At 35.8% G+C, this 27,145-nt stretch overlaps 1 protein-coding gene and 1 non-coding gene across 5 annotated transcripts in view; both read right to left on the bottom strand.

Annotated features, from left to right (window-relative positions):
- The window catches only part of Dock4 (dedicator of cytokinesis 4), a 437,803-nt gene that overhangs the window by 382,717 nt on the left and 27,941 nt on the right, over positions 1-27,145 (bottom strand). The window lies entirely within an intron of this gene.
- LOC120892136 (small nucleolar RNA U13) lies at positions 17,466-17,569 on the bottom strand. The gene has a single exon (XR_005736792.2). It is a non-coding gene; the product is annotated as a small nucleolar RNA U13 (small nucleolar RNA).

Genomic DNA, 27,145 nt, shown 5'->3' with positions numbered 1-27,145 from the left:
CCGTAGGCTAATATAAGCCAGCACTATGGGGGAAAAAATGCAAGACAATCACGTTTTCAGCAACTGGGCCTTTCAGAGCACAGATTCAGAGCTCACATGGTAACTTTTCTGTTACCACGCCAACATGAGTCTGATAACCCCTCTGTGTAAGAGAATACAGGATCCTTACAACATCTCTGTAGGAAAGAAAGAAACCACTTATAAATATATTTAAAAGAAAAGAAGGAAAGAACGACATTATAAGGAACACACAATGTATCCTTATTTTGTGGGAAAAAAAAGACTGCCAAAGAAGAGGTCAACCATTCTATCATGGATAAGAGAACACAAGTTCACATAAGCTAAGACAAGAAAATTCATTCCTTATCAGAAGACATTATCTCTACTATGCCCACTTCCTTGACTCAGTACAAATAGAAGCATAATCTTAGAGAAATAAGTAACTTGCCTAAGATTTGCACCTAGTTCTGACTCCAATATTCTTGCTTTCAAATAAAAGACCCTAAGAGTACCTAAGACCCCAAGATCACCTTCCTAACCTAGTCATCTTGCTAAGTTTCCAATGCAACTGTAGAGAATACTGTTTTGCTAAAGATGGAAAATTTATCACAATTCAAATTACCCAGTGCTTAGGTAATTCATGGGTAGTATGAGTGATTCTTCCTCCATGAATGAGTCCTTCTCTTGTCCACAAACCGTTCTAGACTCCAAGTCAGTTGCTCTCAGAACTCTGCCCCTCATCCTTGGAGATGAGCTTGTCCCTATCTCCTCATAGCAACCTGCACCATGTTATTTCCTTTAGTAAGAGAAACAAAGCCCACCAATTCTACAGCATGTTCAGTCATGCTCCCCCTCACAAACATGCACCCTAGTTCCCATTCACAGAGCTTCCTCCAGGCAGCTTGTCAGCCTCTGCTCACCTCACCACTGCCACCTCTTTCTCTTAGTTTGTCAGATAGTTCATTTGTCCTCTGTTCCTAAACTACTTCCAGCTTTAAGCACCAGAGTCATTTAATAAACACCATCCTCAATCTCCCCAGGAATTTCCAAGTCCCAACATGCATGCAATCAGAGTCTCTTCTCAGGGCTTCCATATGTTCGAACAACATGCCCTACCCATTTTGGGGGGAAACATTAGTAAGTCTGGGTTAATCAAGAGGCACTATGCAGCCTCAGTTAAAATGGCGATGCTAAAGACAGGAAGGTCTGTCCATTGAATTTTTCAGGTACAAAGCAGAGGGTGGGAATAGCATTTCCTTATCTCCCACTAAACACAACACATATAAAATAAGTGTCTTTCAATGACAGGGGAGTAACTTACTCCTGTATACTTTTATTACACCTTGGAGCCAGTTGCTTAGGAGACAGGATGCAACACACATCTGAAGCTTTTTACAACAGAGAAGATTTATGTTTGCAGCAAGGACAGCTTAGGTGTTAAAGGCTGGGGCTTTGACATCTGAACCCAAGTTGGTGGTCCATCTTCAGTTGCTGCAATAGCCTCCTACAGCCTTGGATTCCTCACAACAATAACACTACTTCACAGGAGTGTCAGGAGGAAATAAAATATTACTAATGCACATTAGGTATGTCAGACAGTACCTAACAAAAAGACAAACGTGCAAAATATAGTAGCCATTATTTAGTAGTATTAGGAAACATGAAGATAACTTAATGGCAGATGCACTGCATCACAAATGTCATGCCACTACGGTAAGAAAGGCAGTGGCAGAAGTATTTTAGAGCAATATCACTGGGTCTGGAATTCATGGCCAACATACATCAGAGTCATTGCACTACAGCAGAGCAACCCTTCCCAAATTCCATTTTGACACTAAGATAAAATCTGGCAAACATGAAGTTCTGTAATGATAGGTCTCTAATTACTTTTCTTATAGAAAGTACTGTTGTTTTTGTTTCTTCAAACAACAGTCTTTTTTCAGTAATGAGGAAAGTTCAACAAGAAGTAGACATGTGGGAGGGAACTATGCTTTAGAATGATTTTTATGACACAACCACCTACAAAAAGCTGATTATCCAAAAAGAACCTGTGTATGACTTTAGAGTCAGTGTGATGAAAAGGAATAGTCACTTACAAATATAGAATGTTGAACCAGGACTTCAACTAGAGCACCAAACCACTGCTGATTAAAAAAAATAACTAAATAAAACCACATCACTTGATGTCTAGTTGCTTTTGAGACAGAAAAACTAAAATCCATTAAAAGGTACAAATGAATAATGAATGCTATTTTCTCAAATGCTCTATTTATAAAGCAATTTTTTTACATAAAGGCTCAACTTTAATTTTGGAAAAACTAAAGAAAAACAACTCTTCAATTTACTATGTAATAAGCTCAGAAAATGGACAATAAAATCCTTCCATGATAGAAAGTAACAGCATTTAACTCTTCTACAATATAACTGACAGTTTCAACACAGCTGTCTGCTGAGCACTTCAATATGAACCAACAGACTAATATTCCAGATTTGTTACAGATTTTCCATCAAATAAAGTAGTCACAGTGATGATAATTGGGTCTATGTGCTCTACAGCAAGATATAGCTCCCTGGTGTGATGGGATATAAGTTACAGAGACTAAAGGAAAAGCAACCTCTACAATTCCTAGTGAGAAGGTTGTGTTTGGTCAATTCAGCTAAAAACACACACATGGGGCACATAAAATTCAAATATCCCTACTGCAGATTTTAAATTGCAAAATCAGTCTCATGTACCATTCAAAATGTATTGAAGTCTGATTTTCTTTTTCTTTTCTTTTTTTTTTTTTTTTGTACCAGGGATTGAACTCAAGGCACTTGATCACTGAGCCACATTCTCAACCCTTTTTTGTATTTTATTTTGAAACAGGGTCTCACTGAGATGCTTAGGCCTCGCTAAATTGCTGAGGCTGGCTTTGAAGTCACAGTTCTCCTGCCTTAGCCTCCCGAGCCACTGTGATTACAGGCATGTGCCACCAATTCTTAAGAGTGTATTTATAGTTCACTTTAGCCAAGCTAAAGGATATATCGTTTTAAGTAGCAAAAGTCAATATTTTTGCAAACTTAAATGCTATAAGAGTAAATTATACTCTGTTACTTATAAGAATTTAAATAATTTTCATGTTTCACCATTCCAAAAACAAGTAATAAAGAAGATCAATCAGTAATCACATAGGATGTCAATATCACTTTCGGTGGTAAAGACTACAGTTTGCAACGGTAGATGGAAAATACTAAATTGCAGTCTTTATACTTCAATATTATTTTACAATAAGTTGTTTTTACCATTATAGGATGTAGCACAATAAATTTGTAGACTTATGCTTTTGTTCCCAACATGTACTGACTTGCTGAGTTTCTAGTTATTTCTCCTAACAAAGAAAAAACAGTATAAATTAATCAAATGAGACCATTTTAAAACTACATTTAATTACAAAAAAAGGAAGGAAAAAAATCCTAAAAAGTGCAGAACTAATTTTTTTAAAAGTCAGCACAACTTTTGCATAAAAGCAAGTGAAATTAAACGTAGCTCAGCTTCTACCAGTCACCAAATTCTTATTTGTTCCAGACTTAAGTTTAAAGTTTCTGAGAAGGGAAGAAGTTTGTACACTGAGAAATAACTTAAAATTTAACAAATATGATAGTTACTTGGGATTTATACTACAAAATGAATAGAATGTTATCAACGTATCAATTTAAGTTGTTAGCTGAATAAAACTTAGCTCTGAATCAGTTCATGACAGTATCTTTGGATTCTAGCATGTATGCTTCTTCATCCATTCAGCTATGTTATGGGTTAATCTGGTGGACCATTCTGGGAACCAACTCATTATTTATAACACTATTCCAACTAGAAAATTAATTGCCAGTTCCAATACAGAATGTGGGATGTGTGTGAAGGACACATTATCCTAGCAAAACAAAAGTATCATCCTCCAATTTCTACCAGCCATAGCTATTGAAAAAGCCAGCAATGTGTGCAAGAAATCATACTAGGTACTATGAAAGACTAAAAGCAGAAATATTTTAGTGACATCAGTATCTAAATTAAGAACTAGCAATAATAAAAAAAATGGACTACTGTAATAGAGGTGGAAAAACTTTCTGTAGAAATATTTTAATCATATAGCATATTTTTAATATTTTAATGAAAAGAATAACCTTTAAATGACACCATATGTAAAGAAAGTCTAGGATTGAGAATGATGATAATCACTAATCAAGAGGCTGCTGCTTTCAAAGCTAAGAGCAACACCTCTGCACTCCTATGTTTTTGCACCTGATTTCTGAAATACTGATTAAGGTTAAATTCTATAATGATGTTCTAATGTCCTTCTGGGTGTAAATAGTAAAAAGTATTAGACAATTTCCCCTTGTGTGAATAAAGATGGCAGTCGATACATAAAGCACTGTCTACAACATAGGAAGACTTCTGTTTTCTGTTGCACAGACTAAAACAAACACCAATACTTTATCAATGAGATAAAGAATATCCCAAGAACGAACACTGACTCAGGATGAACAAGTACATAAAGAATAGATAGCTCACATAGCCCCTGGTATCAGGACTCCTCCTAAAGTATTTCCCATAATGTCAATATCCTCTCTACTGACCTCCTAAGAACAAGATCCTTCACTACTACTTCATGCCAGGCCAGAGGCATGCAATAGCAGAAAGCGTACTTAAGGACTATTGGAGCTGGTGCAATACCTTGCTATACTTCAGATTTAAAACAGGTACAGAGAAGAGGATGGATGAGACAGTATCATGACATTTACACAGCACTGTTAAGTTTCCCAAACACTTTAGTGTATAGCTTGAGAGTCTCTTATCCAAAATGCTTGGAACCAGAAGATTTTCAGATTTCAGAGATTTTCAGATTTTAAAATACTGGCATACATTGTATTGGCTGAGCATCTTGAATCTGAAAATTCAAATCGAAAGTGCTCCGAATCTGAAACTTTCTGAGTATCTCCAATGACTTTGATAAGCAAAGTTTGTCAAATAGTAATGACTTTGACATTATTATTCCAACTTAACAATGAAGAAAGTGATAAGAAAATTGATAAAGCTCACAGAAGCTAAACTGGTAGATCAGCAATAACATTTTTTGATTTTACATGACACTGTCTCCCCATCAAAATGACCTCTCTTACCTAACTACTTTTAAATGCCATCACAAAACATATATGCAATAAGTGAAAACTCCTTTTATGTATCCCTTTCACAAATAATAATAATATTTTTAAAGTCTATACCTTGAATCCTAAAAATTTCCTGAGAACATCTTTAAGGATTAACTTAATATGTCTCAGATTAACCAGAGAATACTATGAATTTGAACTCTAAGTCCTCCCCATTTTTGTCATTCCTCCTGAATAAAGGCATCATGTTGAGTAGTATTAAGCCAATGTAAAAGAATAATTTTACATGGGAGGTAACACAGTTTGCATTTATCTTGGTATCAGACAAACAGAAATCACTACTTATTCTCATAATCCATCTTAATTAAAAAAAAAATGTTTGTTGGGTAACGTTCCATTTAACCAGTATCATGATAATGCTATAATGGCCAATGAGGGGGTTTGACAAGACTTCTTCTCCTGTCCGCATATTGTTAGACAGTGTAAATTCCATAGTTCAAAAAGATGGGTAAAAGCATGCATAGTTAAGAGTGACTCTTATATGGAACCTTATTAGTTTCAAACAAGTACTTCTGGATTTTGGACAACTGCCCCATCAGGACTTTTCCAGAGGCAGCCTGCACTCCAGACTATCACAGTGCAATTGAACTTTCTGTGATATGGTAAGGCCCAACATCTGCACCATCTACTGTAGTAGCCATCTGGCACATGTGACTTCTGAGCACTTATAATGTGTATAGGGCAATGCAGAAATTAAACTTTTAATTTTATTTAAATTTAATTAGATTTAAATGTAATTTAAACATAAGGAGCCACATGTGGACAGCAAAGCTTTAATTTAAATAAGGACATCAGTCCACAGGGGAATCATAGCCCAGTTAGATTTCATAGGGCTCACAACCTTGAGACTACTAAATATAATAAAAAGAACATGGGCTTTGTAGGCTGACAAACTGGGGTGTCTTACCTAAGCAGTTCAACCTGGCCTCTTACTTTATTAAGCCTCACCTTCTATATCTCTGTAAAGGGAATCTCAGTGCAAACCTCAGGATGGCGGAAAGGACCTCCCCTCACTGTGGCTAACACATAAGACATTCAGTAAACAACAGTTTCTCACCCCCACATCCTCCCCTATGCTTTCCAATCCAAAAGAACTATACATGTAGAATTTACCAGACACCTAAGGAATACAGTTTCATAAACAATCTCTAAAAATATTTGAAATTCTAGAGGTAATAAAAAGTTCACACTTGGGCTTGTATTTTAATTTGATAAAAAAAATTTAGGGTATCAAAGAATTATAAACTATATTCGTTGTTTTTTAACATTTGGCTGATACAACTATATTAATGGGTTATAAAGCTAAAACACGCTTCTGTCTTAGCTCACAAAGCATGATGGACTATAATAGAAACTATAAAAACCACAGAAGATTGTTTAAATTAATACTTTATATGTCATCTTGGAAAGTAGCAGATTTGAACACTCCCTCCACTCTTGTTTAAGGGATGAGCTAGTCAGTATTGTTTTAGTCTAATGATCAATAAATGTTTGCTTAATCACAAAATTGATGGAATTCAAGAGTAATTACTTACCTTCTTAATTACATACCTAACTACAGAGACTATTAAAAGACTATACACACATATACAAATTATTAGATGTATTTATCTAGTGTTATTTACAGAGAAAGTAGACATCCACCTTAATATCCTATAACATTAATATTATATATAGATATAGGTAAGCAAGCATTCCATAATACATTTACATTATATATGTATGTAAGAAATGGTACAATAATTCAATGAATGTCATGTTTAAAGTAAGAAAAATTTATAATAAAGAAATAAAATCTTGAAATTGTATAGTTTGGTTTTAATTTTTAAATTTTTTAAAAATTGAATTATTTATTTTGTTATACATGATGGCAGAATGCAATTCATTTCATATTACACATATAGAACACAATTTTTCAAATCACTGATTGTACACAACTTATTTTCATTTCATTTGTGTCTTTATACATGTACTTAGGGTAATGATGTCTCATTCCACCATCATTCCTACCCCCTTTCCCTCTCTAAAGTTCCTCCATTCCTCCCATGCTTCCCACCCCACCCCGCCCTGCCATCCCCATTATGAGTCAGCATCTTCATATCCAAGAAAACATTTGGCCTTTTGTTTTTTGGGATTGCCTTATTTCACTTAGCATTATATTCTCCAACTCCATCCATGTACCTACAAATGCCATGATTTTATTCTCTATTGCTGAGTAATATTCTATTGTGTATATATACCAAAGTTTCAGGATCCATTCATCTACTGAAGGGCATCTGGGTTGGTTCCACAATTTAGCTATGCTATAAACATTGATGTGGCTGTGTCCCTGTAGTATACTGTTTTTAAGTCCTTTGGGTATAAATCGAGGAGTGGAATAGGGTAGGAACTGAACAGACACTTCTCAGAAGAGGACACACAATCAATTAACAAACATATGAAAAAATGTTCAACATCTCTAGTAATTAGAGAAATGCAAATCAAAACAACTCTGAGATTTCATTTCACTCCAGTCAGAATAGCAGCTATCAAGAATACAAACAACAATAAGTATTGGCAAGAATGTAGGGGAAAAGCCACACTCATACATTGCTGTTGGGACTTCAAATTGGTGCAACTACTCTGGAAAGCAGTATGGAGATTCCTTGGAAAACCTGGAATGGAAAGACCATTTGATCCGGCTACCCTACTCCTCAGTTTAATTTTTAAAATTTAAAACTACATACGGGAAAAGTTTTGAAAAAAACGGTTACACCTTTGTTCGATTTTTCTTGTGCTTCTCTTTTATAGTATTTGCAACTCCTAAATAAAATGAATTATACAGTTTTGACCTAATTTGCAAGACTTTTAGTTTCAGAAAATGTTTGCCAAGTTACCAGCTATATTTCCATATATGGACAATACTTAGGGCATGCATTTATATTCCAAAAGAATACTTGAACAGTCAGTGAAAACATTTGGATCCCCTTTATTCATAAATAAGAAATATCCCTTTTATTAAAACTAACAGTATCAAACACTGAAAAATTTAAAGAAACTATCACTTTTAACATACTCAGAAAAATTCAAAGGGTTGCTCAATAAAAGTCTTCAGAAATCTTTTATAACAAATGGAGGAAAACTATTTTTTAAATGGCTTTTCAACTGTTCAGTTATAAACTGACATTTCTCAATCTCCTGACAACACTGAAAAAACATCTATTTTCATAAATATTTTAAATATTTCTTATCCATTCTCAATTACTATTACTACAGTGTAAGGATTACACTTGATAAGATTCAGCCCAGTTTTACTAAGTTACTATAACTGGAAGAAATGGCCTGCTCTGTGTTGGTTCTGTGGAGGATATAAAAGAAGACAAAGAGGGAGTTGGCCGAAAATGTATCCCTGTGAATATAACCAAGTTCCTTCGGTATATTCTATCTATTGGTATATTGCCACAAGCATGCCCTGCTAGAAGTATGGTACCTTCTCTTGGAATGATGGTCCAGCAACTTATAAGTCTACACCATACCACAAATTACACACCCCCATCACCACAGCCCCATCCCTTGACTAGGGCTGTCTTTTCTTCTTCCCCTTCCCACCCCCCATTATCCCTATTTGAGTATTTAGCAGGTAGCCTTCCATACCCATCCCTTAGCCCTTCTCATTTCTAGTCAGTCAGTCTGTGTCTGTCTGTTTGACTCTCTCTCTCTCTCTGCTGCATTTCCACCACTACCTTCATCACATCACTCACTACCTTTCTCAAACACATACATGACCCAACCAAAATCCTGGGTCTGACAACTAAGGTGCTCCATCATTTGATCCAACATAAGTTTCTGACTATTTCTTTCCTGCTTTACTAAACAATCGCATGAATTCCAGATCAATGATCCTACTTCCTCCTATTAAAACATGTCCTGTACTTCTGGATTTCTGTTCTCTTGTTTCCCTGACAATGATGTCCTGCATCTGTCAGTCTTACCCATGTACTCAGACATCTCGCTCACATAGTTGGCCCTCTGTATTTGCAGGCCCACATCCATGAATTTAACCATAGATGGAAAAGACTGGAGGGAAAAGAACCGAGTGTGAACTGTATATGTACAGAAATTTTTTACTTGTTGTTGTTCCATAAACAATACAGTACAACTGCTATTTACATAGTATTTTCACTGTCTTAGGTATCAAAATTTAATTTAAAGCACTAGAAGTAATTTAAAACACTTTATCCCACTGTTTTAGATGTGGAGCACCCACTTGAGCAACAAATATACCACTAATGGCAATTTGTAAATAATTGTTGTGTTTGTAGAGTTCTATTCTTTTGACCACAATAATAGTGAATTATTAGAGTTTGAAATATTTTTAAATTCACTGTGAAAATAGCATAAACTTTACTACAAAAGTTACTTTTACTAAATGTTTGAACAAAATTTTATGTGCATAACTGCTATGCAACATAAGAAATACATTCCTGAAATTTCTAGAACTAGGTTATTACATGGAATGCACTATATCTGCAATTATCAGTGTTCTAAAAGAGCTGTCCTATATATAAGGCCCTGGGATAACGTACACCACATAGTAATGTGTAGTGCCCTGCACTGACAAACTTGAACACATTGCTACTTGTTGACAAGTTCTGACCTGTTTCCATACTCAAAAAAAAAAAAAAAAAAAAAAACCCTAGAGAAAACACATTCTGAATGCTTGAGGAAAATAAGGAATTTGTTCAAATATTCCAGCCCAGTACATATTTTTGAAGTATTGATGCCTGATATAAACAATCTATGCTAATCTGAAGAAACTAAGAATGAATTTGAAATACTTTAGTATAATTGAGTTTAAAACATTTTTACGCATCTTTATGTTCTTAAGTTATCGCATGCTATCTTCCTTAAGAAATCACTGGTCGAGCAATGAAGATTTGGGTATATTTATAGCCAAAAAATGCAATGTTAAGAAATCATTTCTAGGAGGTAAAAAGTATTATATATTCTTGCATTAATAATGAATGAGAAGACAATATTGAAGACAAAGGTTTTAAATTTTATCCTCTAGTAAATATGAATCAAAAGTTGTGTGTGAAATTTGATGTTTGAAGAATGTTTGAAAGTGGATAAAATGATTATCAGATATTATGGACACAATTCACTGAAATAATTTTAAGAGGGAAGCCCATAAGATTTGGTTGTAAATTCTTAACACTGTGTAGAATAGTAGGATATTGCTATAACTTTGACTTATATTGTGGAAAACATATTCAAGAAGGAAACAACTATGATCTTTTGCTTGGAAGGAAACTAGTTCTACAAATGCTCAAAGTGGTAAAGAATCTAAAATTACACTCCAAAATTACACTCTTTTTTTTTTTTTAAAACCTATTCACTGGTTGTGACTTGTCAGTACACATGTGAAATATCGTATTTCAAGCCACTGGCACTGAGACTACATAAGTTCCTTTGAAACCAACAACACTATCAAAAAAAAAAAAAAAAACAAGCAGGAGGGCTATACAGTTACCAATTTGATATGAATAATGAAGTTCTCATTGTAAAGCGATTATACATGTCTTTGTTAGAATAAACTACAGTACAATGTAAGCATTTTGCAAACTTCAACAATAGAAAAAGGCTAATGTGCCTCAACTAAAGGTAGTAGGTATCTGCAACAATTTCAATGGTGGGATAAATAAACATGACTGGTTCATTTCTGAATATTCCACTTCTATGAGAACTAAAAATTGATATTGGCCTTTATTCACTTACTAAACATAATTGATATATTTAGTAAATGCATAAATTATTCACAAATCTGTGAAGAAAGATAAGAAGGATCTCATTAATGTGTTGGATTTCAAAAGAGATCAGCTTAGCCTACCTAAAATGATGCATTGAGAACCCATGGGGAAGGAAGCAACTGTAACACTCCTGGACCTAGTACTATATAAGATGGTATCAGATTTGACATGAGAAGGCATATCATTCTCAAACAGCAAGAGCAACAACAATACCAGAACAAACCATGCCATGTGAACCAAAAACATATTGTCAAAAAATGTATTATAACCCTTTGTTTGAAGTGTTTTGCTTCTTTCCTCCAAAAATGAATTGTTGAACAGGTCATGAAAGGCACTTCTTTACATATTGTGTAATGTATGAAAGGATATCGTATTTGCTCAATATCCTACTTATAGTATATCTTATATATGTAAAAGATATTATACTGTTCCCATGTCCTCCTTACAGGACAATCTGTATTTTTGTTCTTAATGATAATAAAGGATATATACACTCTATATTATAATTTCCAAACTATTTTAATGTATCTGAGTCAATTTCATTAAAATCTTCACAGAATTGAAAATGTGGGCTTAATGGGTTAATGCATATGGGAGAATACATGTACATGATATGCAATTACTATACCATGTTTTTTAAAGTTTTTTTCATATTTTATTGGTACATTATAGTTGGACATAATGGTGGGATTTGTTGTTACATATCTGTCCACACACACAATATGACTATATATAATTTGGCCAATGTCATTCCCCAGTATTTTCCCTTTCCCTCCTAAACCATGGTTTATAAGGGACTTGAGCACCTTCAGATTTTGTTATATAAGGGGTGTCCTGGAACCAACCCCCCTTGGAAGCCAACTGTACACAACATCCCCCCCCCAGAAGATTTCATCTTCCCAATCACAATTCCCTCCTTCCACTTTCTGCAAGATAAAATGTCAATTTGTTGTAATTGTGTACAAATTCTCTCCTTGGTCAGGCTGTAAACTTCTACACAATTGAGCATATCATACTTATTAGTATCCATCTGTCCACCTCAGTGCACTGCAGTCCAAGCAAATGCTCCATAAATATCCAACTCTGTGACTCAGCTCATCTGCAAACGTAGGTTCTAATTGTGCCTCTCTCAAAAAGGCTTTTGTGAATATCGAATGAGACACTAAAAGGATCTCTACAAATAGAGTTGGTAGGATAATATAACCAGGAAAGCAAAAGTACTTTCACTGGCTGTACCAGAGAACCAAACAAGCAACAGCTATGATATTGAGCTCCAAGGGTTTCAGAAAGCCACCGGGAATGTAAAAGCAGCAAAGACCACTCCAGAGACACCTGTAGCCCCATCTACTTGGGGAGGTAGAGGTGGAAATATCACTTGAGCCCAGGAGTTCAAGACTAGCCTGGGCAATATAGCAAGATGATATCATCATTATCATTATCATTATCATTATCATCATCATCATCATCGAAAGAAAGAGAGGGAGGAAGGGAGGGGGAAAGAAAGAAGAAAGGGAAGGAAGAAAGGAAAGAAGGGAGGGAGGGAGACTGTGACCACTCCAGGTTTCCAGGGGATTAGAGGTGAAGTTTTCCCAGGAAAGTGGCACTTGAGAAGAGCCCCAAGGGAGGAGCCAGAGGAGCAGTAGTGACAAAGAAAGTCTACAGTCTACGGAGCCTGCTCTGAAAAGTATCTTAGTATCTATAATAAATCATCAGGGATGTGCACGTGGCAATCAGAGGTTACACAGAAATCTCTGAACAGCACTGGGTGGTCTTCTTAAAGAGGCATCACTGTTTCCCCAGCCAGAGGTCAGTGGCCACTGCAGGAAAGAAAACAGAATGTTCTTCCAGCAGGGAACAACAATTAATTTGCTAAACTTTAACCTTCTATACACTTATCTTTCTAGAGGACTTTACTTGTGCTTGGCTATAGCCTCTATTAAACATCCTATCACTGCACTCATCAGTTTGTATCTCACCACTTTTTCCTGAGACTGCAGGCTTAGCAAATATTTTCACAAGCTAACAAGGACTCTGGGCTCTGTGAGGCAGGACTTGGGGCCTACCATCAGGATCACCCTGTGCTCCTTTACCTTTTACTCAGGTAAATGTAGACATTTAACTAATATTTGCAAGGGGATGGGCAGAAAGAATTATAAACTCCAATGAGTCTTCATATTTTCATAATTAAGCTAACCTGAAAGTCGACCTGTGCAGAAACATTTTAAAAACAACAAATCTCCTACAACTTCCTTTTCTATTAGGAGATCTAACTGGTGATAAGTAGTCTTCAACTACTCGTTAAAGAACATATTTCCTATTAACTACAGAAGTTCAGTATAAATGAACAGAAAAAAATATGAACTGGTAAACTTGTTGTGCTGGTCTTAAAAACTGAGCAAGACAGATTTCTACTGCAGAATCCAAGTAGGAAAATTTCACACTCTACCATATAACCCAGTTGTTAACAGCACCAAACAAGACCCACAGTAACAGAAAAGAAAGATAAAAAGATAAATACATCTTTCATGTCTGTCATGGAAAACCCAATAGAAGGCTATATTTCTTATAAATTCTAATTAGACCAGAAAGGATAATCAGAAGATTTTCTTTGATCCTGTGATCTATCTTTATCGTACTATCAACTTGTGAAACACAAAAGCAGCTTACTAGTTCGGCATCCCAATTTCAAACAGAAAGTCTTTTAGGGGTAATAAATAAATAAATAAATAGATAAGTGAAATCCTCTGCTACTGTCTAGAGTGGTTGGGCTAATTTACGTGATGTAAGGGATGCTTTATTTATGAAAGGAAGGTAGGGGTAGATTACACTCTCCCGGGGATAACCTGAGCTCTGGAACAGTCTCTCTAGACCACTTAAGTAATATCAATAGTTCACTTATGACATTTACCCAACTTGGCATAACAATTACTTTGTCACAAAGGTCCTCTAAAGATTTTGTTTCCTTTTTTCCTTTCTCCCACAGTGACTCTAAGAAAAGGATGACAAAAATCCAGCATCCTAAGCATCCTAACTAAAGAATATTCTAAACTCACAGCTGCTAAAGCCCATCCAGACTGGCTTCAACTTTCCAAGATTTTAGGATCCAGAGGACAGAAATGAGGGTATGTTATTAGAATTAAGGTTGTTAAAATAGCTAGTGAAAAAAGGTATCAGTCCTTATTATGGCTTACACACATATATACACATTATTTTTAAAAATGTGTAGTTAGGTCATTTTCTTAAACATCACAATTTTTATTTTGTATGTTCCCAACAAGTAAGTAATTCCAAAGGGTGTGAAACCTCATTTATCTGGCATCAAGAGAGCAGAGCTCTGGAGGAGTGGTTTCCTGAATAACAAACACTCTGCCATTCAATTGCCTAGAATGGAAATGTTGTCTCTGTCTGCCAGCACTCCTCCCCCCAGGGGCCGCCCCTCCTCCACTCTGCAGAGCTGGGGCAGGGCTGTCACTGTGGTATCCCACCTTGCCTCAGGAAATATGGACCCAGATTGGCCCAATCTTGATCATCATCCCCCTTGGATACAGTGGTACATCTAGAAGCAGGCATGTGACCCAAGCAGGACTTAGAATTTTGTGTGTGGACATTGAAAAGAAGATGGTCTCTCTCCTTTTTCCTACCTAAAAGCCCCAATCATGTGAGTTGAAGCAAAAGCAACAGAGTCATAAGAGAGTCCCTTTAACCTCTTGGTTTCTGCTTTGCCCCAAAATCAGCTCTGCCCCTGCACCACTGGTTATATGAGCCAACATTTTCAAGATGGGTTTTCATCACTAGCAACTAAAAGAATACTGGTTCATAAAAATGTCCAAAGTTCATCTGAGTATTCGACCTAGTGTTCAGGGAAACCTTCCCAAAATAATTGCATGCATCTCTACCATAGTTTAAAAAGAAAGAAAGAAAAACACAGCCATAGTAAACACAATTTAACCTTTTCTTACTGATCTAGTCACCTATACCAAAACATATGATGTTCTCAAGCATTATTGAATTATCCAAGGATGCCTGACTCCATTAAAGAGGTAAACACTGCTTTGTAACATTTCTTTGTTCATTATGTTGTCAGCAACATAACACTCCCTGAGTAGGAAGGTCAGATGGCAATTTCTCCTCCCTTGTAGCTGCTGCTGTACCTACTGCCACATCCTATAACAACAGGTAGCTGTTTTCTAAATGAAAATAATCATTCGCCAAAAAGAAGTAAGTTAAGAAATCCCAAGCTAGTTATTGTAAATGACTAATCACATCATGTTCTTGTCACACAAAGAAGAGAGCTTCACTCAAGTTATAAGACAAATAAACAAAAAGAATGGGGTGGGGGTTGCCACTCCAGTGTGGCTTAACTCGCCAGGCATTCTGCTCTTCTCCCACCCTCCTCATTCTTCTCCCAACATGCTCCACTCTTATCCCTGCCCTGGCAATGGAGTCCCTTGTTGCACGCATCCATTAACGGCCACCCTCTTCACTGGGCTGTGAATCCCCTTTCTCACAGCTAATTGACTTAATTTCTCACTTCCCAAATATAACTTCCTGGAAGAGAATCTGGCCCAGGGCTTCTTTTTGAGCTAGACCAAAATCGTGCCAGTGTCAGCTGATGGATGGCTGTCTCTGGGTTGTGTGCCCACTCCTGGCACAATTAGTGACAGCCAAAGAGAGGACCCATTGATTTACTTATTCATTATTTATTTATCTTACTTTCAGCAAACATTTGCACAGAGCTTAGTACAGGCAAGGCAGATACTTTCTAAGTACTTTACAAATATTCATTATATAGTTCAATAAACATGATGAACCAAAGAAGTAAGTATACTTATTATCCCACTCTCATCATATTAGGATTTTCCTGCACATCTTTAGTGGTTACACAGCATATGCAATGCTCTTTAAATATATACTTTTGTTACTGTTTTAAAAATCTACATAGAGCCATATTAATGAAATACATGCATAATAAAGCTTTGAAAAACCGAATAAATAAAACTAATCTTTCTTGTTATTTTCCTGTCTTGCCTGAATTATTTACTCACTCTGTGCCAGAAATTAGTATACTAAGTGTGCCCTACTTCATTTATACATGCACACATGCACAGAATCTACATGACATTCAACAGATTGATATCCTTTCTCTCAACAATCTGAGGAGTCACCAGAGAGCCTGTCTCGTGCTCAGTGCTTACACATAGCTTTAAAACTCTTTCTGGAGCATTAAATATCCCGGCCATTATGCTTTAATGTCCATCAGCCATCCTGAGGTGGAACTGTCTCTTTTTACAGATGAGGAAGCTGAGATCCAAACATTTAGCAAGTGACAAAATATTAACCCTGGTCTGAGTTCCACTACACACTATTCAGAAACTTTCACTTAATAGTGATAAACATATTATTATAACCACATGGGATACAGAACTATCCACTAAGAAATAAAAATTCTGTATCTTTCTAAATACTAACATCAGCAGAAACTGTTAATATTAAGCAGAATATCAACATGGGCTTCAGTCTGTGCCTAGAAACAAACAAACAAACAAACAAACAAAAATGACAATTCATGTCTACAAAGGGCACATATAGTGGGTTATAAAATCTAAGATAAGAACTATTATTCCATTCTGTTCTCTTGACATGTAAATAGAAAGTCATTTCAATTTCTTAAAGTGATATAAAATGGAAAAACCAAGTATGTATCTTTCTCTGAGAAAATGAATTAACCGTAAGGGTACATTCTGTTAGAAGCAGATCAAGGTAAATGAGAACATCCAGGAACCACTTAATGACACAAGTTGATCAAAGAAAGCTGGTGCTTACACATGCTTTTCACACTTCTCACCTGGTGCCTAGGCTTGGAATACCTTGAACACCCCCAGTCCTCCTTCAGGAACCATCTCCCTCTGGTATCTGCTGTACTGTCACAATCCTAGGAGCACCCCTGCTGCCACTGAGGAGTAAGTAAGTGCCAAACTTCCTTGCCATTTCTGTCATATCTCTTCTGTTTTGTCAAGAGGAGAATCACATGCTGCCTTCTTTTCCTTCTACTTCTAAACACCATATCTATAAGAAGCAAAGAGAGTCAAGAGCTCTTTGTTTTGGGTAGTTATTTGTTTTTAGTTATACACAACAGAATATAACTTGACGTCATCCACACATGGAGTATAACTGCCTATTCTCGTAGGTGAACATGATGTGGCATTATCTTGGGAAATTAAAAGGCATGTTTTAGGGACAAGATAAATGAGTTAATGGAACTATGCCATGGAAAAAAAAGCAGGAAAAAAAAAAAAAACAGTGCCAGGAACAAGTATTTTGTTTTTCTTTTCATAAATCGCTTTTTAAAGGCACGATTGGCATTAAAAAGCTAGACATATTTAATATAAACAACTCGATGAGTTTAGTAAGTGTACACACATAAAATATTGACTACCCAAAATTTTCTTCTTAATCCTTTCTTTTTTTCCACATTAGATGGGTAACGTGCCAATGTCGTAACAAGGTTTACTGGAAGGCATATCACACACAACGGCATAAAAAACCAATCATCAGGTTTATGAATCAAAAAGGATCTCTTCCTAACTCTTTCCATATTACTATTTTTGTGTGTGTACGAATGTGTGTGTGTGTGTGTGTGTGTGTGTGTGTGTGTGTGTTGATTTAAGGAATCTCTCTGGAAAACTTATACATTTACTTGGGTCATATCTTGTTACTGGAGGTGTCTTCAGATCCTACAGTGTCCTTTAAATCAAATCCTTTAAGAGTAGACTTGACTTTAAATTTAAAGTTCAGTTCCCTCAAGAGAATAAGATGTAGCAATCCAGCTAAACCCCTTAAAGTTTAAAAAAAAAAAAAAAGAAAGAAAGAAAGAAAGAAAAGAAAAATTTGACCTCGTCGGGCTGTAAGAATTTCCTTTGTTTTCAAGAATGGCAGTTTCATAGAAACATACGTTAAATGTTTAAAGTAACTTCTTTTAAAGTAATTGCTTGGAAGAAGAAATTCTGACAACTGCATCTGTTTTAAATTCTCATTACTTTATTGAAATCCAATGTATATTTGATAGGGAAGGACAGAGGAAAAGCCATGGCATAGTTTATAATTTCCAAAGTTCCCTTTGGACACGTCTCCAATAATTTGCAACTACAAAGCTTTCGTCATTAGTAGACAGAATTCCATTGGGTCAATGGCATATAGGGCTGGACCAGAGTCCCAGGATCTCAATTAAGAGATGTTATTTTTCAGGGAACAAAACTACAGCACATGGATCAACCTCTTGTCTCCCTTTTCCAAGTTCTTCCAAGGAATTTTAAAAAATTGGTGTTGATGCCAGAAGAAGAGCAAACATCCTCCATCTGCAAGTGGAACAGAAAAACAGAAGCAGGTGGTCAAGCAGCTAAGCTGGCAAAGCTTCTGGCCAGGGGCCGGACGGCCTGGATTCAGACTTGGCTGCAGTCACTCATGACTCTCCAGTGCACAGCTGTATAGAAGCCAGTCCTACCTTGACAAGAAATGTTTGTGAAAGACAAGGCATGAGAACACTCACTTTATTATAGAATCCACAAATTCCATAACAGACATTAGGAAATCAGCTCATTAACTTAAAATGTTTTCAGCAAAAGGAGAAGCAAGAAAGACATTTAACAGGAGGGGGTCACATATACTCAAGGAATTTATTTTAAGTTGTCAATAACAAAAACTGCAATCTCACATTCTTATGTGAATAGCCATCTTTTCTACTTTCTTTTCAATGCCTGTGAGTCTTTGTACCGTTTCTTTAAGCATTGGTTCATGTCTGAGTAAAATTTAAGTAATTCAATTGACCACTCTGTGCCTACTATTGCCTCAGTTAAAAGAAAAATGTTCTCTTAAGATCTTATTTAGTCTTTTAATTTAAAACTTTGAATTATTGAATACCTTAACGAGTTTTATAAAATTAAGACTCCTTGACTTTCTCCTATGCCAGCAGAAAACCTACCAGCTCTTTCTCACTCTCCATCTCTAAATAACAATTATCCTATCTATTACCTTAGATAAATGTATATTTATCTGTGTAAAAATACATTTACTGTGTAAAAACGCAGTAATGATCACAATTACATCTAAATCAAAATTTGAAAACCATATTACTTTTTAGGATCATTAAATCCACCACATATCACATTTTCCAGTATAAAATACTATTTCCCATGAGTATTTAAAATATTTTCTCAGTTTGAACTAAAATTTATCAGGTACTAAACTAACTAGTAAAATATATACATATATATATATGTATGTGTGTGTGTATATATATATAAACTATGTATATACACATATATACACACATATATACAAATATAAATATATATATATATATATGTATATAAAGTTATCAGTCAAGGTTCTTTTTGGATTGTTTGTTTGTTTGTTTTATTTTTGTTTTTGTTTTGTTTTGTTTTTTGCTGTACTAGGGTTCAAACCCAGGACCTCACACATGCCAGGAAAGTTGCTGTAGCACTGAGCCACATCCCCAGCCCCTCGATCAACTTTTAAACTGCCTTTAAACTTTGTTGTAAAATGATCTAGAAGTGAGTTTTGAAAACTCGTTAAAGTATTCAATAATTCAAAGTGCCTTCCATTTGGCCTACACGGAAGGAGAACTAGATATTTTCTACCTTATGTCCATCACTCCCATGCATGTTCATCTAGATCTCAAAGTCCAAGTCTCAAAGTCACTCACCTCAGGTGACCTGCTATCACACTTGCAAAAAGCTCCTTTAAAAACATGGTTAAACAGTACAGGGAGATAAGGTAAACCCTGACCATCGCTGAAGAACACTTTTTAATTCTATTTATAACTATATTTGTAAATCACTGAAGGGGAAAATCAGGTACATCTGTTGTCCCAGTTTGGGTCAGAAATCCATGAAAAATTGCAATTCAAGCATGGCAGACCTCAAACGAAAACATCAGCACCCTGTGTGGTCTTTGGTAAGAAAGTACACATACACTTGTATTCTCACTTTTACTCCAAAGTTAGTTTTCTAACTGGTACCAACACAGCTTGATGGATGAAATTTTAAGCACAAAATTTAAAGTGTCATTTAGAACAAGATAATTTAAATCTCTGGAAGATTCAATTAAGAATTACAAGAATTTTACAAATACTTGATTTTTTTAAAGAAAGAATTTAGTATGGGACAAGGTATTATAAAAATTTTTTCTGTGGTTGACTTGCAAAATATCTGAAAAATAGCATGCCAATAGCTAAGGGAGGCAGAAGTAGGAGATGAACATCAATTATGCATTTATGGACTATCCCAGAACTTTGGTGTCAATCCCTATTCTCCTGTAGCCTTTGATGAGAATTTTAGCCTCTATTCCAAAGTCGAATCAGGTCTGAAAGAAACAAGAACTTGAATTTTTCAAATGCAAAAACTAATGATCATAACTGATAAGAGAGGGGACAAATCACCTACAGGCTCATTCATAGCCTAAATCAGAGAGATGACCAGCACTGGGTGGGGCTCACCTACAACAAGCATGCAATAGAAGCTATTAGTTTGAACAGTTGAGTAACTCAGCTATGATACCATAAATTCCATGAGCAGTTTTTCCTGAAACCAAGTTTCTTGGGCCTCTGATTTATACATGACCACTATAAATTCACTTGCTACCATCTCCATTTCCATAAGCAAAGCAGAGGCAGAAAATTATGAGGAGGAAAGAAACTGCAAAAATAGCCAAGAAAATTATAAGTGATGGTCTGAAAACAAATAGGAGAGAAGAAAAGGCAAAAAAAAAAAATTAAAAGCACGCACAGACACAAAGAAGGAAATAAATTTAGGATTATTTACCATAGGTGCAAACTTATACTTATCACAGTAGCTTCAGAGCCACACCATATTGCAGAACAAGCATTGTCTTCATAATGATGGCCTTGCTTAACTACACAAAAGATTAAGCTACATTCACAATAGTCCAAGAGGGTAGGATATTAAACATCTTTTACAAAAATGTTCTTAAGTAAAAAATTAATTAGGGTATTAAAAGAAGACTTTCAGTATCCAGAAAACATGATGATATGCTCAAGTAATCCAAGAAATCCTGAAGTAAAATGTCTCTCCATAAATAATTATCAAGATACACAAAATACTGTCACCCAGGGCCACAGCATACTCAGAACTAGTACCATATGTGCTTTAAAGAAAAGTTTTAAAAAGCCTTTCTACCACAGTAATCCAGTCAGATATTTTACCTTATAACCACTTCTATTCATTTAAAATGTAATTTAGCAACATGAAAAATTTCTAGTCATAGTAACAAAAAAAAAAAAAAAAGCTAAACTGACATGAACATGGTTCAGAACCACTTTCACTAAACACCCACAGCTTACTTTCAAAAGCCTGGTAAATATATTCTAGTCTAAATGTTAAAAAAGCTTTCACAGACAGTTCTGACCCTCCTTCAAAGCACAGATATTTCAGAATCATGCTTCAATGGCTTAAGCTCTGCATTTTCCTATCTCATTGGCAAGGCTGAATGGTTCACTTCTGATATTAATTTTCCTCTTAAATGAAAAAAATAATTAACCTATTTCCCATAAAGAAATAACTAATGAAAAGAAAAATGATGAAAATGAATAGTAATAAGAATTTTGACCATGTCATATTTTATTTCACTAAGTATAATCCATGTAAACAAGTATTTTGCCTTGTTTTATATTTAACTTTTTTCTTTTATCTTTACTATATTTAATCCATGGAGGGGGGAATCACATAATGATACACAGATGTAAGTTATAAAGCATAATAACACAATGGAACACACCAAATGGACCACAGGATTTGGTAGCTAGAACTTGACCAAAATCCTGCATCTACCTAAGTACCATCATCCCCTAGTCCATCCCCCTGATCCTCTAAGGTGTCTTCTTCACATACACATTGAATTTTTCTCTATATTATTATAATTGGAAAAGACATTTCTAATATTTCAAGGATTCTTTTAGCACCCTTATTATAGTTGTCTAGGGCTGCCAAAACAAACTGCCACAGACTGGTCAGCTTGCACAAAAGAAATTCACTTTCTCACAGTTCTGGAAGACTAAAAGTTCAAGAATGAGGTGCTAGCAAAACTGGTTTGCTCTGAGGCCTCTCTTTAACTAACAGATGGCCGCCCTCTTCGCTGTGTCCTCACTTGGTCATCCCTCTGTATACACACACCCCCCTCATATCTTGTTGTAAGTCAAATTTCATCTCAAAAGAACACCAATCAGACTGGATTAGGGCCCACCCTAAATGTCTCTTTTTAACTTAGTCACCTGTTCAAAGGCCTCTATCTACATGTAGTTCTATTCTAAAGTACTGCGTTAAGACTTCCATATATGAAAGCGGGGTGGGGGACATAACACTGTCCAAATGAAATTTAAAGCAAATATTCCAGTAACTTTTCTGTGCTATGCATCTTGGGATTCTTTTTTAAAAAAAAATTTTATTCTAATTTGTTATATATGACAGCAGAATGCATTACAACTCATGTTACACATATAGAGCAAAATTTTCATATCTCTGGTTATATACAAAGTATATTCATACCATTCATGTCTTCATACATGGACTTAGGGTAATGATGTCAATCTCATTCCACCATGCATCTTGGGATTCTTCAGAGTAATTTAAGGAAATATCTTCCACCCAGAAGCCAAACATCCCACTTAGCTAGAGAAAATACCTTCAAAAATACTTCTGAAATAAGAAAAGTGAGACACCTTCTTCTTGATGGCCGAATTTAATGCACCAGCCTCTCTGTGAAGGTCTGGATTTCTCTAGGAAGGGATTTTTGACCAGATCTCTCAGAGGGTGTGTCTTCTTCTCCTAACGGAAAGTGAACCACCAGAAGCATATGACCTCAGTCAAAAACCAGGTAACCCATCTTCCATGTAAAGAGAACCAGTGAATTTTTGAAACTCAATGCCAGTGTTAGAAACAGAGGTAAAAATCTAGGCAACTGTTCCCTTCAAAACCAGGCAACACTATTACTTAAAATTACAGAAATTCAAGTTTTCCAGTATTCATCTTCTGCAAGAGAGATTAATTCTTGACCAATCTGTCATTAAATAGAAAAACCATAACCCTAAATGGTATATGATCCTGTTACAATAAAAATACATCAAATACATAAGTAAAAATTTTAAAAGACAGGAAGGCAATGCCTTAAAGAATAATAATAGGTTATTTCTGGCATAAGGATTTTAGAGAGATTTTGGTACTTTTTCCCTGCTTTTTTGGTATTTCCAATTTTAAAACTATAAGGCATTAAACTTTATTTTCTGCTATATGATGCACATGTAAAAATGACACTCTGTTATAAAGAAAGATCTCATTAGTATACCAGACCCCAGAGGACAGTCTCATATCTGAACAAACTAATCAACAAGCATACATGTGACAATCAGTGTGATCACATGGACATTTATCATTTCCCTGATGTCAAACACATCTGGCATGTCAACAGCTCAAAGGCCAACCAATGAATACCCAGAATCCAATGTAATCCCTCTGACATTCTATAGGTTTGCCTGATAAGTGTCAGATTTTACAGACATTCTGTCCAAACACCAGAAAGGAAACAAAGTAGAACAAAGCAGGACTTCCTTCATGCACTCTGTGACAAAGAAATAGCAAAAGGAGATGACTCCCAGCCCCCTCCCCAATTTATAATTGCTTTTCCATGTCTGAACACAACTGTTTCAACTAGAGGGAAGGGGAAATGTCACTTCCGGACAATAGCCCTTGTTGTACCAGATTATTTTCCATTGTCTCTTTCTAAAGGCTTAGTGGCAAGTCAGCTGTTTTGTAGGCAGCAGGCCCTCTTATCCTGGTTCCCTAAGGAATCATTTCCTAAAGAGATTAATAACAGAGCCAAACAGAAGAGGCTTTGAAGCCTGTACTGCTCTTTTTAAGGCAGTCAGCAGCTAGTTTGAAAGGGTTCCACTGGGATCGAGTCTGGTTTCCAAATAGTTGTTTGTTAGGCAATATTTAGGAATCACCTGCTCCCAAAGGGTAGCGTATACTCAATGTGCCATCAAGAACTGCAAGAGACCACGGTCATGGCTATACCAGCTGAGGGAAAGCTTGGAAATGCCCAAGGCAGGAGCTGCCCCAGCAAAAACCCACAGTCAGACATTTTCACTGGCCATTCCAAGTGGAAAATGGCCTTTGAGAAAGGCTACCTAAGCAGCATTATGTCCAGTTGTGCACTGACTAAAATAGATAAGGCAAGAAAGCAAGGAGTCTGTGCAGCCTGACACCTGTGGGGTGCTGACAGGGCCAGGGGTGGGGGGGCAGTGGGGAAGACTAGGCCTCCTGCCACAGCCCTAGGCACGTGATCCATAAAGAGCCTCAGAGAGGACCCCTGTGGCCTTCCCTTGCAGGTTTTTTCCATCCTCCTCATCTCTCCCCACCATCCTCCTCTGCACCAATTCTATCCAGTTTCTCCATCTTCATCTTGGCTCTGCAATAGCCCGCCAGGTATGATCTGCACCATAGCCTGGACCATGCCCACCCACTCCGAGCCTTGACTAGCTGATGACCTCTGAACTTCCAGTTGACTGTAAGAGTCCATGGCATCCCATCAGACAAGGCCATACAACCTGAGAAGGTACCTATCACTAAAAACAGAAATTGTTCCACACGCCCCATTTGGAAAAGACCGCCATCTTCCTCAAGACACACTCTACCTTTACTGGCTTGAGCTGTGTGTTACCAAGAGCTTTCGTGGTTCAGAAACTCATTGAACTTGCTGCTCAAATTTAAGGGGCAGCTTCTGATGACCTATGACAAAAAGGAGTGGTGTGGGGGTGTCATCTTGCATAAAACCACAAGATCCCTTCATATTACTTTTATCTAGGAAAAGGACCAAAAACTCCTTATCACCACAAGAACCACCCCCAACACACACAAACACAAATGCACACTAATATGGGGAATAAATGCAGGCTTTTAAATAATAATATTTAAAATGACTATTTTAATTAACAGTTCTCACCACCATCATAGGATAGTGAAAGGTACAATTTCCAACACCTCTCCTTCACTCTGACCTCAAATGGTTCCAGGGAATCCACCCTGGATTTAGGTTTTAGGGCTTCCTCTCACTTACATTTTGCATTCCCAGAATACTAGTTCCTCATCGTCACCATATGATGCTTTATCTCACTGCTTTCTAAATTATTTTTGTTTGCAAGCCTATTAAAAGATTTATGACAACTATGTTTTCCCTTGTACATTTTTAAGTTGACATCTTAATAATATTTTTCATTGCAATTTTAAACAGTGAAAAACGATCTATATTTCCAAGGCACTGAATAATAACACTTGAAAATTAAACTATAACATGATTCTCTAAAATGTATCCACCTGAATCAAGACATCAACTTGCTTTTTACCATTACACATGAAAGAAAGAACCTGAAATAGCGTGGGTGAAAAGACTTTATTTTCCTTTATTCCTTATATTTATCCTTGAATTATTTCCACTGCACTATCCTCACAGATTTTTATCTTTATATAAAGTATTTTTTATGTTTGAACATTTTATTAGTCATTATATCATGTATTTTTGTAAAATAAGTACAAAGATAATTGGGCCATTAAAATTTTTTTATTTGGCATTAATGATGGAAAGACATAATAAGAAGTAAGTTTACTATAGATGCATAACAATGAAAATTGTTACATGTATATAAATATCATGGTCACAGGAAACAAAAAATTACACATAAATATAAATATTTTATGATCAAAAGAAATTTTTAAAATACAAATGTTAACTTTTAAGTTTCTTAAGACCATAAGATTCAAATTACTTGTGTATCAGGGCTGATTTATATTTGTTGTCAGTTTTATATAATGGATAAAAACATAAATATTAAATATTCTATAACTATTAAGAATAAAAATAAGCTGCTTTAAAAATTCAGCTCATAATGAGACAGATGAGGTCCTTTTGTAATTAAATTAGGTATGTATAGAGGAATATTTCTAAAAGAGGCATCAATTTTATTCTTATCTGACCCATCCCCTTTTTTAATCTAAAAGCTGAGAAAACTTGTTCATGCAAGTAACTACATGGAAATTTAAGTTTGCTTTAATAATTTTCCTCTATAGTTTGAATTCCTTCTGGGATGTATGCCAAAAAAAATCTCAGAGTGATCTATCACCAAAATTATTTTTAATGATCAACTGACAACTCAATTAAGTCCTCTTTCAATTTTGTGGAAAATAAAGAATTGGATGCCACATGAATTGCAAAAGTATTTGTTATCCTGTCATTAGAATCATTAATTTTCATCAACACCAACACTACCATTTCAATCACTCCTTTGTTCAGAGCACAGGTGTTTTTTCACCCCAGGGTCTCAAACAGCACCCTGATAATATTAAGAAAACAACTGAGACTGGCCTTTCTCTTGGCAAGGGGGAGGGTGAGTGTCTATTAGAACAGAAGACTACAGGGAACAAAGAGTATATGAAAGTTGAGATCTAAAAATAGCATTCCTGAAATCTACCAATACCCCTTATTATCACATCCAGGACATATCCTTTAGAAAGTTTCTGGGTCCATGAATTCCTGTCTGAAGATCTCCATTTGATCTAAACTCTCCATTTGGTCTGAACTCTGAAAAATATGTAGGGCTGAGAGATTTGCTCTTCCCTCCAACAGAAATGTAATTCTGTCTGCCTTACCTCTCATAATGTCTTCCCATCATTAATGCCAAATAAAAAAATTTTAATGGCCCAATTCTTGGCATGAAAAAATGTACTGAAAAAAATACCATAAATATAATGTCCTTATTTGGCTTCTCTGGAATCAAAACAGTAAAACCTATATTTTGCACAAACCTGCCAATTAATTTATTTTAATTACAGCAAATTTTACCCTCCAGAGTCTTCTAACCACCAAGTCCTGCTCAGTAACAATATGGGAACTGACTCATTATACTAAGCTGTCTCCTGAGTAACTACTTCTCTTTCAACCAAGTGCATTTGTTCTGAGAGCACTCTATTCAGTGTTGAGATTGCACACAAGACAAAAAAAATAATAATATAAAAGAAACGAGTTTAATGGTGGTTGTTTGTGTTTGTTCTTGAATGAAATCATTACAC

The sequence above is a fragment of the Ictidomys tridecemlineatus genome, chromosome 2 (genome assembly GCF_052094955.1).
Source record: "Ictidomys tridecemlineatus isolate mIctTri1 chromosome 2, mIctTri1.hap1, whole genome shotgun sequence".
Taxonomy (NCBI): Eukaryota; Metazoa; Chordata; class Mammalia; order Rodentia; family Sciuridae; genus Ictidomys; species Ictidomys tridecemlineatus.
This window is presented reverse-complemented; position numbering and strand designations above follow the sequence as displayed.